This window comes from Achroia grisella, unplaced genomic scaffold, assembly GCF_030625045.1.
Source record: "Achroia grisella isolate CSIRO2021 unplaced genomic scaffold, CSIRO_AGI_Agris_v1 utg512, whole genome shotgun sequence".
In the NCBI taxonomy this organism is placed as follows: Eukaryota; Metazoa; Arthropoda; class Insecta; order Lepidoptera; family Pyralidae; genus Achroia; species Achroia grisella.
The window spans coordinates 189789-208348 of record NW_026712906.1 but is presented as its reverse complement, the minus strand read 5'-3'; the positions used below and the strand labels follow the sequence as shown (position 1 = coordinate 208348).

At 31.9% G+C, this 18560-nt stretch overlaps 1 protein-coding gene across 1 annotated transcript in view; it reads right to left on the bottom strand.

The window, feature by feature from the left end:
- LOC131846889 (dual oxidase maturation factor 2) overlaps positions 1–18291 on the bottom strand; it is a 59994-nt gene extending 41703 nt beyond the window's left edge. The window contains exons 1-2 of the mRNA XM_059196318.1: positions 18118–18291; positions 8560–8755 (exon numbers count right to left, since the gene is read on the bottom strand). The gene's annotated coding sequence lies outside the window, so the exon portion shown is untranslated. The remainder of the gene's footprint in view (positions 1–8559; positions 8756–18117) is intronic.
- Positions 18292–18560: the final 269 nt, after the last annotated feature.

Here is an 18560-nt window from a genome sequence, read left to right as displayed (position 1 = left end):
TGGCATCCCTACGCAGCGATCACGTGCGATCACGTCACGCTTACACGGGTCACCACTCAGCTGTGTTTAGTTAGTTTTCCATACAATTATTGATTGATCACAGGCCAATATATGTTAATTAATGCATATATTTCATGCAGTTGTGTAGTTTTTAATTAATTTATAATAACTATAATATATGTTTATATTAAATTGTTTTTCACCGACATCTAAAAACAAGAAGGTTCTCAAAAGTACTGTAGTTTTTTTGCGTGTTTCCACAGAACATTGTCTACATAAACCGATTTTGATGTTTTAATTCTATGCTGGCATTTCCCGCACTCTTACATAATAAATTTTATTATGATTTGACCAGTAGTTTTTGAGTTTTGCTTAATAATACTGTTAAAGTAGGTACACGTATAATTATTATGCCTAATACAATTATTATATTATATATCCCATTGGACTTACAGGAATTTTTTATTATTATTATGGTGGTTTTATAGATTATCATATCACACAATTTTGTTTATTATGGAATTGGAGTAAAGATGAGCTTTTATGTAATTATGTAAATTTTTCATGTTCGATTTCAAATTTACTATTAATGTATTCATGTACACATACAATTTTTAGGTGACTCAGTATGATTATAGAGAGTACGTAATCTGTGTAGTTTTTTTTCGCAGACTATTCAGAGATATGTATAGTTATATCTATGATATATCTACACAGAGGCGTGAATTATTGGGATTAAGTACGCGAAAAATAGTACATTTATATAAATTTTAAATCTAAATGTTATGATCAAGCAATACGCGTTACATACTATAATGGAGTATTATTACATATATTATGTACGTATATTACATACTATAAAGATGCATTCTAAGCTGGTAAATAAAATACACGACTTGGATTCCATTCATGGGTTTTATCGAACATGACCTCACATGTACTTGACCAGCTTACAAATACAAATAGATCAATGCAATTTGCCAATCTGAGCACATAAGCAATAGTTTGCGTAGTCATGCGTCTGTACAAAGAAAGTGCAAACAATCGCATGTGTGAAGCGTGCGGAATTCATTGCGCAAGTGTGCACGCTAGTTTCTCCCACGAATACGACATGTGAACATGCTAAGGAGACGAGTGGATTTGTTTTAGGCGGTTTAATCACCTATTTATGTAATTTATTATAATCTGATTTAGTATAATACAAAATATTTTAATAATGAAATAAATAAATATAGCCATATAAGAAGTTGCTATCCTTGATTATATATCTGAGTTCGCTAAAATAAATAATTCAATAGCCCTCACATGGCGCCATCTAGTACGGAATTTGGCGAAGATTGTATTTTTTCTAATTGTTACTATGACTGTAATGTTAACTACATTTTTATGTACTTACATATAATAATGATTATTATAAACATTCAGACAAATATTAAACACATATCCTGTGCTAATAAAATTCATACATAAATAGAATATTATATTTGTAGACATCTTCAGAATTATATGTAGAATAGAATGGTTAGATAAATAATAGTTGATTTCTTTTTCACTATATTAGTAATAGGTACTTTCTGCGGCAATACGTGTAAATAACTATGTAACAATGGTGCAAAATTGGGTGTTTGAATACTGGTTGTTTTTCGTAAGAATTTAAGCGATACATCAATAGGCTATTGTTGTAACGCGGATGTTTGAGATTTTCGCCGTGTGGGCGATGGTATTCGATTTGTAGTGGTTATAAGCGATGTCAATTTAAACAACGCTTTTTATTCAGAAACGTATACTTTATAGCACGATAGCACAGAAGTAGTGAAATGAAAGTTTATTCCCAAATTAAAAATAAATAAATATCATAATCATATAATATGAATGTAGCACTCCGTATACAGATGACTAATATTATAAATTAGTAAGTACAATATATTTCTTCTAATTTTATTATCTATAATATGAGTATCTAAATATTTATTATAGAAACAATAGTTTTTTTTATATTTAATTATATATCATATGCATATGTAGGTACAAAGTTGAAACGATTAAAGTTGGTTTCACTTGACTTCATTTCAGCTTAAAATATATTTCTTGATGATTCTGTACGACGAACGTGGATACAATAGAATATGCAATAATTAGACAAGAAAAGTTGACGGCGTCTTTTGAACTCGCAAGTAAATTATTATGTCATGGGCGTATCTACTGAAGTTTTATTATCGCCACTAGTCACGACATTTGAAAAGGTAATTAACAACAATACCAACATTACTTAATGTATGCGATATGTGTAAATGTGATTATGTAAAAATAAATAGTATTTTCCAAAGTTAACAAATATGTAAGAAGTAACCAATGGGCAATTGATGTCACTTCCGTGCTCGACCTCTGCGTAGGACAGGTACAGGGGTGCCAACCGTACGCGCATCCTCGTACAAATATTACATTTTTGGCCTTCGCTTTGAGGACATTTTTTATTCAAATATTTTAATTTAAGAAAATTGATATAAATACTATTATTCACAAGGTTAGATTGCCAAATTGAGATGTTGTAGGTAGTTTTAACAGATTTTTTTGTGTCTTAATATGAGACTAATCGTATTAAGGTTGGCAACCCTGGACAGGTCTAACCACAATGTATAATGCGTAGGAATGTCATGTGTGTAAGGTGTGCTCGCCTGTTCGCCTCGGACATTTTGTCAAGCTCATAGAAAATATTGCGCAGTGTAGTTTAGAATTTACCAATGTATTTACAAAGATGCCGGTCGTATGAATATGTATAATATAAGTAAAATCAGACTTATACCATCATGAGTCGTATGGAAACGAAAGTAGAGTCGTTCATCTAAAAAAACTCTTACGTTTAAAAATTTGACAAATATAATATCGCGATAATCGGGTAGTTAGATCCCTGTAAGAAATCGTATTAAAAAATAACTCGGATTTTCGAAGTATCCATTTTTCACGTCTAAGCTGTATATAAAAACTACTGAAAGACGAAAATTAAAAGTTGCACATTTTTAATAGACGAATCTCATATGTATCCTGTGAAAAAAGTTTCACTCGAAAATATCACATCATTAAACAATGGGTTGGTACTTGATAAATAAAAATATTTAATTTGTAAAATATTATGTTGTTATAAATTTAAACATTTATAATAACATAATAGTTTATAAATTAAATATTTTTATTTATCTCGAGAGTGTCTCGAGAACGCTTTCTTCTCGAAATATGCCATAGTTACACAATAATATAATTATGTTCGTATCGTAGTATTGGAAATACCATATGACTTGGTATTATAACGTTTATATTTTCATGTAGATAAATCTTAATTTATCAAACATGAAACGACCTCGAGATTTTAATTATGGACGATAACAGAATGGTACTTCTGCCTGCACTGACAGTTTATGCTGGCGGGGCACTAGTCAAGGATGATATGGTGAGCATAAGGTCTTTGTCATTTATTTCAACGATTTCCAGGGGCAATTGAATGGAGGTCAATCTGACATGGTACATTGCTTGCAATGGGGCCACTAGTCCACATTATAACAATCCCCCGACCTCGAGTGTTCCCACCATTGTTCGCCTTTTATTTTAGGGACATGTGTACATGTAGTCTCTACATGGGCTTCATACGACACTAATTATAGGGCCAAGAAGGGAGTAAAACTGGCATGGCGAAAACACTATAAATTAAAAAATCATTTATTCAGGTAGGACATTTTAGCTGCTTATGAACGTTTTATTATATTTTTTTCCCTACGGTCCAGTTCAGTATATATGTAGATCCAAATGAGAAGAACTAGCAAGAAATTCAATTGAATATTTTATTTATTTGTTAAAGTTTGCAAGCAAGTTTGTCTTTAAATCTAGTATTAATATTGTGAATGTTGCTGTTTTATGAAATCTGTCCAGATTTCTCTATACATATACAATATATAAGAGAATCCTGTACCTACTAGGCGACCTGGAAAGCAATCCAGGGCGCTCCCGACCACTTCCTCCGATATTGTCTCTGATTTTAAGGTCATGTGTAGACCGTTTGAAATTGGTCAGATTTAATGTATAAGAAGATGGCATATCAAATTGTTATTATATACATGTGCGTGACTCTATTACTAAGTGGTAATATTGAGATGCTTAATGATAATTGCTTCCTGCGCCTCAGTGTCTGGCAGACTATTAGGGATGTGAAAAATAATCTATAATAACAATTAGATTATTATTGTGTATAAAAACAAATTTTTGGTTCTATTTTAACATTCTAAATAAATATAAAATCGATTATAAATTCTATTAATTTACATAATAATAGTTTTTATTTAAATATTTTATTTATTTAAATAGCGATGTATTATTTATTTGTATCAAAGTCCTTATAACAAAGTGGTGGCCTAAATGATGACTGACTGATGAATGACTTGAAAATCACAGGCTAATGCTCCAAAAACTAGGGAAAAATCCTCATCATTAACTAAATTTTTATTTTTATTTACCTAATCGATTATTAGAATGTCACATCCCTGTTGGCTATAGTGTCCGCGTGTGCCGAGGTGAAGTCCTCCTATGCGGCCGTGGCACGCTAGGTTCAGCACGGTGGCACACGATTACTATTACCTACTGCATAACATGATTTCCGGCCTCAAGTTACGTGTTCACTATTGGATTATGTATTTGTTTTTATTTCTATCCATTGTTATTATGCCTATATAGTTTTATCAGAATTAAAAATAAGGAGGTATACACACAAAATACAAACTCCTTGTACAAGGAGTTTGTATTTTGTGTGTATACAACTATACAAATGTACGTATAATTAGTAAAAATCACGGGATCTTACCACGTTTTATATTTATTTGCTGAGTTCCCGATATTTCGGTAGTGTTTCAACCACCATGATCACGGGTAAACTGAAGAGCAGCGGGTATAATAATGACCGCGTCAAGTTTAAAACACTATATATACAAATGTATTAGTAAATATTTTATTAATTTGCAATAATTTGTGTAACACATAAATACTAAAATCCATATACATAAATATGTATGCCTATATATCATAGTTGTCCAAGGTATTAATATTTCCGTTTAATGGAGTGTATAATGTCCGACCCCTTAAGAAAAGAAATTATTTTCTTTTCTCCATTTGTTTCAAATTAACAATGCAATAATTTCAATACCAAACAAAAAATTGTAAGTCAGTAATCGCTAACAATACACTACTTCAAGAAAACCCTCACACAGTGTGTGTTGGTCGGTAGAGGGTTTTCTTGGAAGCCATAGTGTTTCCAATACTGATTATATTTCAAAGTGTATTTCTTCCTAATCACGTAGTATGTATATTTAGGTACAAATATTTATTATAGATACATTCTAAAATGGCATCAAGGCCAACGAAAATATTTGCATTTACTTGTATCGCAATCTGAAATGTAATAGCCATTTCAGTATGAAATGAGTTTTTATTTAAATTATATTCATGTGTAACATAATTATCTATTTGGTGTGCATTTGATGGCATTGGCAGTGCGTTCCGCTGCGCGGCTAAAACGGTCATGACTGATGCGATGCGAATTTAGTGCGAATCACATCTAAGTTTTTGCACATTTGATAATTTTAGTTTTAATTACCGTGCCGAAAATATTGTAGGCAATAAGCTATTCGATAATATAGTTTTATTTATGACGATTATTTTTTAATTAGTTAACTAGTTTATTTATTACAAAGAAATCAACACACAAAATTCAAGTCTAATTTTACTTTTTTACGCAAAAACTACTGAAGGGATTTTTATGAAACTTTACGGTAATATAGCTTATACATCAGAACTTATATTTATAATACATGGGCTATAATTAAAAAAAAAAACATATGTACTGTGTAAATTGAACGACACACAATGATAAATGTTTAAATAAGTGTGATGCAGACGAAGTTGCGCGGGACAGCTAGTGTCTTTATAATATATTTGAAATTAATTTTTAAAAGCATCCAAAGAGTCTAATTAAAAAAATATATATTTTATAATTATATGGTATATTTTTAATAATAGCTATATCTCACGACTTTTTCCCCTTAAATGTTGGTTAAAAGTGACTTTATGACAAATTTCATTCAAATCTTTCCAATGGATTAAACATATTAATCAATCAGAAAGGTAGTTTTAATATAAAATACGCAATATAATCACCGAATTATGAAATATACAAATAAAATGTTTTCTGAACGCCGGCAAACTTGAATAAAACGCAGAACATCCGTCATATTTCCTCACACACCTTGATTTGACGATTGCCATTAACATTTACGGTCATGACCACAAAGCTCTTAGTTCTCCACTCAATAAAACAAAGAGGCGTCAACAATAACGACCTTGCCGCACTAGCGACAACGATTGAGTAACATCTTCGGTAGAAAGCAAACTTTCTTCATACCACCAACCTAAACCTCACATTTACGAATTGCGTAAAATAATCGACAAGATAAAAAAACGATTACATTTCATAGTAAGGTTTACGTGACATTCAATTTCCGGTTTTTAATGTTGTTGAATGTCAGTAGTTACTTATTCGCGTCATATTGCTACTCGATAGTGTGTATATTTACAAACACTTTGGTTTAAACTAATTTAGAATATATATTTTAATCTGCCAGCCCATGTGTGTATAAAATAATCGCGTAACGTTGTTATTATCAAATAAAAGACAAGGAACGACAGATATTCCTAAAGCCGTATCCTCTACTACTAGAACTTCATATACCTAAATCTATTTAGAATATATCACGTATTTTCTAATTAAAAAATGTTTTGAAAATTAACTAGATACGTAAAAGATCAATGTGTAAAATAAGTATATTAGTTTCCATAATTGTCGGAATAAAAGGCACAAGTGTAGATATAACTTGTATGAATGTATTGATTGAAATAAATAGAATAGATAAAAAAAAGAGCAACGTGGTCGACGAATTCTTTAATTCATGGATACAACGATTAAACGCACGTTTGTTTGTATTTAGATATGTGCATACTGAGGCGGTCCGACCGCGGCATGATGTCAGGGTCCATTGACACTTTCACCGGAGCCATACCATACCAGGTTTTACGTCACTAGCCGGCGCGACTTGCAGCTAGGGTTATCAATTCAAACAACGATATTTCTTCAAATGTCTGTGATTTTTTGTCATTTTGTTAGAATATTATATGAGGTATGGCAGACAGTATATTTGCTAATATTGTTAGTAAGAAAAAATAAGAACTAATTGATCAATTAGCAGTTATTATATGACTAAATATCACCCATTTCTTAAGCATGAATTACTGATTTTAGTACCAGTGCCATAATAAATTGGTTTGTTAGTTATATCTTGTGCTTAAAATTTCCTGACGATCTAGGTAAATTCTTATTACCTGGCAACCCTATTGGCGGCCCGCGACCAACCGCAATTATATCATCACGAAATCAGCTGCCAGTGCCAGATAAGTAGCACACTGGCACACTGGATTTTGGTCGAAACTTTATTCTTTATCTGATTCATCCACACGCCGTTTTAGTAATTAAGCCTTGCTGGGTTACGTATTATGTATTACTATATAAGTGTCATCTACATTTTATGATGTCATGTCCAACAATGTAGCTTTGTTCTCTGTTAATAGATAAGGCATGATTGCTAAACTATAAAATACATAATAATATGTAGTATGTAGTTATAACAGAAATTCAAATATGTATATTTATAACAAGTTTCAACTACCCGAAAGTTTAAGAAATTACGTAAATTATCAAAATGATTGTGATTTGTATTATCATTGTAGAGTCCAGCACAAGATCTGTATAAATAAAAATATTAGGTTATATTTGTTGCTGTAAAACAACTAAAAGACTAGGTAAATATTGTTTCTCAATTATCATTTGATGTACCGTTTAATTTGAAGAAGAACGAATTAGACTGCTCAATTGAAAGTTGTCTTATAGTTTTAACTATTTGCTTTAAATTCAAGTATTTGCTTTATTTTCTTATTATATTTATATTACATTAGAATTTATGTAATATATAAGTATGTTTTTAATAGAGATATTTAGATAGATTCTAATATTATTATTGTATAATATAATACGACACTATAATTAATAAGTATTTTATGTAATGATATGTTATTTCAGTGTTGCTATTACTAATGACATCACTTCACATCAGTCGTAAGCAGTGTACTGCATTGTAACTGAACATGCAAACAATTTTACATCATCCGACTTATTGTAATAAGTACTTGCAACTATTGTCTTTGTGGTTTCTATTTACTCGTGCGTTGCTTGCCATTCGTCATGGGGTGTAAGCCTTTGTATCTACTTCACTGTTGTGTAACCCAAGAAGTTCAAACGAGAGTCTTAAAATGCTACGGGCAATATTTCGTAACCTTTACATCTAGAATATGCAAACAGTATAAGAGGTATAATGCTGATTAAGATCGTTTGGTTGGAGTTAATTATTTCTATACGAGTTGTTTGGCCGTTCCGTTGACTGATAACGTAAATAAATATAGGTAGATGCTCACCTAAGTTCGGAGAAGGAAATCTTGTACTTTTCTCTTTTCATTTCCACGCCTTTATGTAAAGTCACTGCTGCGTTTCACTCTTCATTTCACAGTGACGCACGGATAGCGTGTACACAGCAGTTGTACATATACACAAGTCACACTTAAAGATCCCACGGAATACCAGTCACATAACGATTTCACGCCTCAGCAGTGCCTGTAATAGAAAAAGAAAGAATTAATGATGATTTCGACTAAATCTCATCCACGGTCCGTGAAAGGAGTGAGACAGTTGGTAGAAAAATATTTAATTATTCTTACAACAAAGTCGTATGGTGATGTAATTCCGATGAAACTAGAATGATGACACGGTCATTATTCACACGGCGTTGGATGGCTACATCTACGAAATTAAAAGTGGCTTTTAACTTATTGAATAAGAAAAATTACAAGTACATATGCTATGTTTAGTTTCAATAGAGATTTCTCTGTATAGTTTCAACATAGAATAAACAAAGATATCTAAAATATTATACATTATGTTTAACAAAGTAAAATAGAGTAAGATATTAATATATGTGTAATTAAAGATGGAATAAAGCTATTTTATTTATTCTTACCTACTAATTACTCCTGACTATAATAATAACAATGATCTGATTTCATATGTACTTACTACCCGTAATATTATGTAGAAGTAATGTTTGTGAGTACGGACGTTTTGTGTAATATCCGGTATGAATGACCAGATTTTGAAAATTCTCTTTGTGTTGGAGAGTCCATTTATCGAGAAAACTTATTATAGATTATATAACATCACTCTACGATCAATAAGAGCTGAGCTGCAAAGAAAAATGTTGCAAAAACGTAAAAAACTGTCGCAACGAAATTGCGCAGGTCAGTTAGTGTTTAATAAAGACAAGATTCCTTGCACTACATAGATTAACTATAGTATTTTTAAGCGATGATAATGCAATGGTGCACACGTCAATGGTATACGCTGGCGGGTCACCAATGGAGGATGATAAGATGAGCATGAAATCAGGCCACGATGTAGCAGGAATTTGCTACATCATGGCAAATTCACTAGGAATTTAACATGATGGTTTCCAGGGGAACTTCGTGGAGTACATTATACAACCTGATACCTACATTGCAATGGTAGCCCCATTGCCGGTGACCCTTAATCCATATTAGCAAAAATCTCCTTCCCCACATATCAACTACATGTAGTTATAATGACATTTATTTATTGTATGTCTCTCAGTTTATAATAATATGATTAGTTGTATGACTATGTTAATTATATCGTTACGGTTAGATTGGCCTTAATTCCGAAAATCTCAATAAAAAAACAGAATATTAAATACATATTTATGGTAAATGGTTCTAAAATGTCAGCTATCATTCACACTATGCTACTGCACGCGACGTATATATATAATTTAAATATATTATTTATGACCTATGGCACAAGGGGGTCATGATGTCTACATTTGTATTGATAGTGAGTCATATATTAAAGTTAATTATATATTTAAATATATAAATAAATACTGTTTCTAACCTGCATTACAGTTATGTAACTTGACTTATATTATTATATTTAATTAAATTAAAGACAAATTACTTTAACATAATGTGGTTAAATTATTATAATTTATTATCTTATACGTACATCTAAAATTCTCGTCACAGTTAGTAGTTTTTAGTTACCATACTCCTTCTACCGGCTTGACCGATTTTTATGAAATTTAAATGCATATTCAGTAGATCTGCGATCAGCTATTATATCACTTTCATACCTCGAAGTGATAAGGGTGGTTCATCCCTAACATTTTATTTATTTTTTGGAAGATTTTTTTATTTGTTATCATATTCTTCTTTGGCATTAAAAATACATACAACCCTAAATTTTTACCCTTCTAGCATCAACCCCTATTTTTAACAACGATTTTAATTTTTATGGCAAAACAACGTTTGCGGGGTCGGCTAGTGATAGTATATATTTCATTTGCTAATAAGGAAAATATTATAGCAGTAGGTATTGAGACGTTTCGTGAGAAAATTAATTCATTCGATACACTGTAACCATGTAAGTAAAATATTATTATTCTGTAAAAGTTGTCTTAATGGAGGTATATAGCGCAAATTTGATGAAGGCACAGTGAATGTTTTAAATGAGTTAGTTGCGTGTAAATATATTCATTTATTATTACCTCTTCAAAGTATAATTCGAAAGAGAATTGATATAAATATTAGTACCTGTAGTACCCGTAAATATCTCAAATACTGATTTATTATTATAAACTACTAAAATAAACATTTTTGGTAACTAAAAAACGCATAAGATGATTTTAACTTTAAAATATTCAGCACACATTAACTCTTTGATAGTAATATGTTCATCTCTCTATTCTATTTTGAGTTTCTTTTCTTATTTATCCTTTTCCTAAAAAGTACGTATCCCTAAAAAGAAAGCAACAATATTCACTTAGGTTTTATTGAGATCTTCATGTATCATAAACTGACTTTTAGGGTTTCAATCGGAATTGGGTTGCCATACATAATATTTATTTATTGCTCGATTTTATATAAAAATATTAAGATATATGAATATAAAAAATAGTGAAACAAAAGGATAAAAAAGAAAAAAATCATTTTAATATTTTAGATATTCAAGAACATTGTACTAAAATAATGTATAAACTGGTATGGTTTATATATTATCTTAGTACGATGTTCTTCAGTACTGAGGTTCTATAAAAATATGCACCTAAGGCAGCGTGATTCCTAAGAACAAAAGTGTCATGTCTGCTGAACCTATAATTACACTACTCCTTTAACGTGAATCGAAAGTTAAAGTTTCAGAGTAAGTTAGATATATTATCTGCGGAACTCTATTGATAATCCGATGCGGTCTTGGTTTGTTTTTATACAATTAATTTTATATTGCTGTGCAATATGTTGGGCAAGTAGCAATTAGATTCTCATAGAACTCCGTAAGTATAATTAGGGCCAGTAATAAAACAAATATGTGAAACAGAGAACAACTAATTAGTTTCATTGTATAAAATAAAACAAACCTTTACTGTAATAAAAAATCTGAGATTAAATTTTGTATGATTAAACAAAAGCCGAAATCTAAAGAACTAATGGTGAATTTGATATCTAATGTAATAACGACTTCCATTTAATATCGAAATGTATACACTAGCCCACTCAGAAAAGTTTTTCCGGTTGCATGATGAATCGTCTCCAGTCTGAATGAATTTTTAGGCGTAATGTTATTATAGTAATTTAGCTACAATCGTTTCACTCCCAATTCACTCACACCTAATATTTGTCTAATTAGTGTACTGCATTTATCACATACCGATAGACAGACAAATATCTGTGCAGTGTGATTATTATCTAACAAGTATAACAGGTACTTTATAGAAAAAAGGTAATGAAAAATATTCATTAACACTCATTTGTAGATGCAGATATTTGCGTGGTTGCAAAAGACGGCCTTCGCTTGGAGCCAAGCAGGCAGGACCCGAGGCGATTGGCCGATGTTTCTACAATCGATTCAAACCACCTATAATTACTCATTACCATTACGCTAATGGAGCCCCGATCGGGGCCGTGCCTTACGTGCTTTGTCACGACTTAATAATAACATTTAAGGCGCCTGCGCTGATATTGACGTCCTCTCTAATACACACTAATAACACTCATACAGTAATATAACATGTCATTATTTAATGAGTTGTACATTTTTTTATTGCTAATTGGATAAGTGGTATTTAAGAAATATTATAAGTAATACGATTAAATAAAGCTAAAATATTACTACTACTACCTACTACTGCTCGAACTTCCAATAGGACGATACACATCACTAAGTAGTAGTAGTTCTTATTGCGGAAATGTAGGTAATAAATTTCTAAGGTTTAATATCATTTTTAAAATGCTGACGGTTCCGACAGACGTCGTCCTGCTTCAAAAAGCAGCGCCACTGCGTTTTCACCCATCCAAGCTATTGACAATATTTCATTCTAATTAGTCTAGGTGTATAGGAGCTGGGTTACAATCACACATACAGAAGAATCTGTAAATTAAGGTACATTGAATTGCACAATTTAAAAAAAGTTGTAATTCATTCTGTTAATTTTAAGGGTTTAGAAATAATTACGCACCTATTTGCTATCCCAATACTAACCAACACTGTCCACTGGTGGCCACTCAATTTGGCTGTTTGTAGCATACGCGTACGTGGCTTAAACTAAATTGAAATATAGAAAATGGTTAGCCATGGGACGTATTGAGTATATTTATAGAGCTACATACGCTGTTATTGACACGCATGAAAGTAAACATAAGGAAAACTAAAATGCAAACATGATGACGTCGAAGTCTCGTGGCGCGGTGCGGCAGCGGGCGGCGGGTTGCTTGCGCAAGAGTGGTCACACAAACATCGATCACAGGCGGCCTTGCCCGAAATTCTTCTTTGACCACCACCACGCTACAACCCTCCCCACTTTTATTGTTAAAAAGCTTTGTTAAACTAGTTAAATAACTAAACTACGTAGGCGGAGTGTGTGCAGAATAGTAACTTATTTATTATGTAACTGGAATGGTAAACAAATTGATATGTCACCTGGTGAAAAGTGATAATCGGCTATACATGAACAGCACCATAGACAGCATAACAGTATAACACCTGTTGTGATTTTGAAGGACGTCACAACAGGTGTTATACCTACTGTCTATAAAAGATATTTCTAACACATTGTTGTTCCTGTGGACTAAGTAATAACAACGCCTTCCAAACTCTGTCAATTTTTGATGTCATTTTTAACCTGCAAACCTATAAACGTATATTCTGATGAAAAAATTTGACCTACCAATGACACAACATTTTGTTACTGTACTGTATGTTAGGCAAAGATGTAATAACTTGTAATCACTATAAGTGTATTGCTACTAAATGTAATATAGAAAAATAAGAGCTTTACTAACATTAGATTAAAAAATATAAACTAACAAATGAGCCATTGATGCTATAACACTAAAACTGAGTTATAACGATCATAAACTTTTCTAAAAAATAATATTTGCTTGGTGTACGCATATATTTCTAGACAGCGTCGCTAATGGACGCTTTGCCAATCAAATGCACACACGTCAAAAATTACTTAAAACATTACCAGACCATTAGGTACGTAATATAAAAATTACAGGTAATGAGATGTGAGTATATGCTATCGTGTATATATAGTAATAATTATTAGGTTTACTAATACATTTAGATATATGAACTGCCAATATAAAATTAATTCTCGTAACTGCTTCAGCTTGCACTAATACACTAATTCAATAACACACTAAAATCCAGCTGGTCGGCAGGAGTTTTATTATTGAGTTTATTTCAAAATAATATTATTCTTTAATTCGATTTCGTGTATGGAACCGAAAACTAAATTATTTGCGGCTGCAGTAAATGGATTTCATGCCGTTTCCTAATTTTTATTCAAATAGTTTCATTTAAGTAAGATTAGCTAACACCAATAAAAATAAAAAAAAAATTAATCTCATTAAATTAATACAAGATTATGTTAAAAATTGTCTACTCTAATATTGTTGAAATTTGTATGGGACTGTCACTTGAGTAAATTCTATCGACTGCAACAAAATCGGAATAGAATACCCAAAATTGGCGAACATTTCAAAATTCATATATAGGTAATTGTGTTTCATGTTTATAATTATATGTCATAGACTACTTTTGAATGCTGTTTTTACCTTTCCGTATTATGTTAATTTCGGTAGCCCATTCTAGTTCTTGTCATAACTCACTAACCTTAAAAAAAATGCAGATATTCTCATACAGTATGGTATTCACGACTGTGATACGACTCAATATATACAGGTCCGAAATAGAACGCCGCAGTATGGGATGATTTACCCGTATTGTATAGCGAAAATAATATTTTTACATTTACATTTAATATAGGTAATATTAAATAATATTAAAAATACTTTCTCAAACACATAGTATTTTATAACAAATACAAATACTGTTTGTTTGACATAGTAGAGATTTTTGAGTTTTTCGGATAAGGGCAATAGCAACCCTTCTCGGATCGCACGGATGTAGGTACTATATGTGACTAGGATCATATGATTCAAATTATCGAAATGATTAGTGAAAATAATATCAAAATCGGTTGAATGGTTTAGAAGTAAGCGAATAAACAGACCAATGCAATAGCAACTTTGCTTTACATTACAACTTTGTAGACTGTTAAATGATCAAGATAATAAATACACTTGTTTGGATATAAACGAATGCGTTTATATGGCAATATTTAATGTTCAAATTCTGTATTTTATAAGAGCCGACTTTTATATGGCGTATTCAAAGTATACGTGGGAAACTGTAACACATTGTTAATGAAAATACGAAATGCGACATCTGTGGCTGTAGTTCTGTGGGAATTTAAGAGGCAACTCTGCACAATGGTTAAGTTTACACGGGCTAGTATTAGCTAGTAAACAATTGAAACAAAGATAATCAACGTCATTGCTGATTCGCAAACTATCAGCAAATTATGTTTAATTGTTACGAGTCTACTTATATTACTTATAGCTTGGTTTCTCTACCACAAAATGTAAAGATTTTTATTTAAGACAGTACGGACACATTATGTTAATACCTAGGTTAGTCAAATTCAAATTAAATAAAATGAAATCACAAATTGTTCTACCCGTCCATCACTTCGTACAGTGATTTTTTTATAAATGATTCCTATATAATATCTTTCATATTGTGAAATTTACATTTACGTTTATGGCTAACGCTTCTCTCAGAGAAGCGAACAAGATTTCATATAGATGGAAGATCGAACAAATGTCAAGACCGTCGATGTAACGCAGCCAATTGGTGTTGCAACCAGGACCAGAAATATGCCTGCCTCGCTGTCGAGTCAAGTGGAACAATAATCTTGGATAATGTTGGTACATACTTACCTTAGAAAGAGTTAATTTAAATAGGAAATAGATTAAGCAAGCTGAACTAATTTTGTTACAGCATTTGTTCAATGAAATACAATGCCTGCTCTCTCAAATAAAAGTTACTTCATTTTCATTTCATTGCCAATCATTTAAGAATTATCATGACTGATTTTTACTGCACAAGCAGCTTCATTTTATTACGAACTTTGAAAAATATAGTATAAAATTGAACATCTCACGAATAGCGTTTATTTAAATTATTATTTAGCTGTGTAACAAAATTTATAATTGCTAAGAAATAATTATTTTGAACAATTAAAATACAAGGTCTAATGGGCAGTATCTTAACGGATACATTGAACGTAAAACGCTTACTGCGCTTGAAGTGTACATTAGAACATTTTAATTGTTTTAAGAATAAACCGAAGTTCCACTATTTACTCAGCGATAAAATGACGAGATGCTATTAGGATCTCTATCTAGCGGCAGTGGAGATCTACGATATAAGTGTATAGTCATGCATTGCTGTACAAGGAGGACAAGCTGTTATTAGACTTTTTTTCTTAGTAAATACTAATAAAGTAATATATTAAATAATAATGCCTAAATCCCTTGAGGATGGCAGTAGATCCCCTATCTACTGCCATCCTTTATTGCGCGAAATTAAATTTATTTTGTCGTATTCGATTGATATTGATTAGGCGTTCATTCTTATAACGCCAATATTTGTGTATTAGAAATATGGAGATATACCGACTGTATTGGCAAACTCAGTGTAGAACTGTTAGATGATGCATGTTATAGTCAATCAAATAAACGCGGTAGGCACTGGACCCATCTTTATATGAGTAGATATATGATAAAGTATATAAGCTCTATGCGGCAGTTGAATGTGAATGACTCGCATGATGATAGTGAAATTTACTTTACACAATATATAAAATTGTATTTTTTAAATTATTGATGGTCGCTTAAGAAACTTGTGAGTATCTATTGTTATTAGTATATTTAATAAAGTTGTTTGACATTACTTATGTAGTCATGTCACTAGCGTGGAGGACAATGAAATTTGTATAATACCCACAGCCCACAGATTGTATTGTTTTATGTGATGATGAACACTTTCTAACGTAAAAGAAAGTAAATGTAATCGGGTATGCGAAATTTGTCAAACCGACATTCATAGTTGACTGTAATGACAAGTCATCATGTAGATTTAGCTGTTGTGAGAGCAATGTTATATTTAACTTTAAATTTCTTTTGTTTTATTGTTATAACGTATGCAGTGCCTGTGACACAATCCATATACCAATAAGTTTTTTATAATATGATTAAAAAACTAAACATCCTGAACTACGGTATGAAATAGTTAATTTCAACATCTGGTGAACAGTCGTAGGTACCGAGTTCGGTTACTAATTGGTCAATATATCGTAAGAAACCAGGAACTTAATTTTGAAAATTTAGTGTCTTTGGAGTTTATTGCAAAAAGAAAAAAGTGTGCAATTATATGTGCTACTTTATGGTTAAGTATTTTTGAGATTATTACAAACAAAAGTGCAAAACTTCTAAAATAATATTAGTTTACACAGTGATTGCAGAGCTATTTTATGACGGAATACATGTCACTTTATAATCAGTAGGGCTTGAACTAAAATAAAGGCACATTATAATAGTTACGACAGTTGACTTTGTGTCGAAAGTGACAAAGACACGGAGCACGTGGTTACACCAAGATAAAATATAAATTGTCCAATCGATTCATTGGACACAGTGTTGTAACGAAGAATTTATTCAATAATGCTAAGGAGGGAGGATGGTATGTTACTAAATTTTTCTACACATGACTGTTGAATGTTAATTTAACTTTTGGAAATTACGTACTTATGTATACGTGTACACATAGGTATATTACGTGTGTAATCGCATTCTTGGATACGACGGGCATTTTAAAGAAAATAAAGGTTTGTCTTTTAATCTATATGATTAAAAGATTTAAATTAGGATTTAAATAGGCATATCAAATATTTTTAGAAATAATTGTATGGCTAGGAAAGCTTAATAGTTGTTAATTATTATACAGGAGTCACAAAGATGGAAAAGAGTGGATTATCCCAATTATTTTTTAATGTTGGAAATATATTTATGCACTTGGAAATAGATCAATAGGAGTCCAACTTAGAAATATTTTGATTAGGTATCAATATAAAATCGCAATATAGATTCGCAGCAAAGAATCATTACTCATCACAAGAATAAGACATTTTGCAAAATATCGCGTAACTATGTCAAAAACTCCGTAGAGCCTTGTACAATGTGCAATATTTTCAATACACACTGATATGTAATCTGAGCATTTCTGCGTATTAAAGCTAAACCAGTACAACAACGATGTCACCACTTGTGGCAGTATGTATTCTGAAAACAACGCATGCAGGATTAAAAAAAAGAAGTGCAGTAAACTGTTTTAATTGGGTACAAGGATGTCAACTGGTGCCGCGGCGTGTGTACTTCGTTCGGTGGTTCGGACCCCGCTACTAACTATAGTTCTTGTATTACAAAGTATCCTACAAGTACCTGTCATTGGACCGGACCAGATGTATCCTTATTTAGTCAGCTTAGAGCACACAACACGAATAGCGGACTTCCGCCGGAACGTTTCACACCACTAGCACAAGGAAATGAGTTGCGGTTACGAAAGTCGGAGGTCGCCGACAGAGAGCGCCGTCGACGCGTGATCACTGAAAACTAACCCGCGCTCACCTGCGCTGACGCAGCGCCGCCGTACCGCTGAACCACAGTGGAATGAAAGCGTGATGGAAAGGGACAAACGGTTATTTCTTTCTTTCACTCGTATAGCTAAAATAGCGCCTTTCTTGTCGACCTATTGGTTGATAGTTCAATAAGCCAGACTTTGCAGTTCTATCACAAGGTGTCATAGGATAGACTTTGGCACCTACTTAGTGCACCAATTTGGATTTGTGCACCAATGTATTATATGGTGCTAATCTTAGCTTATA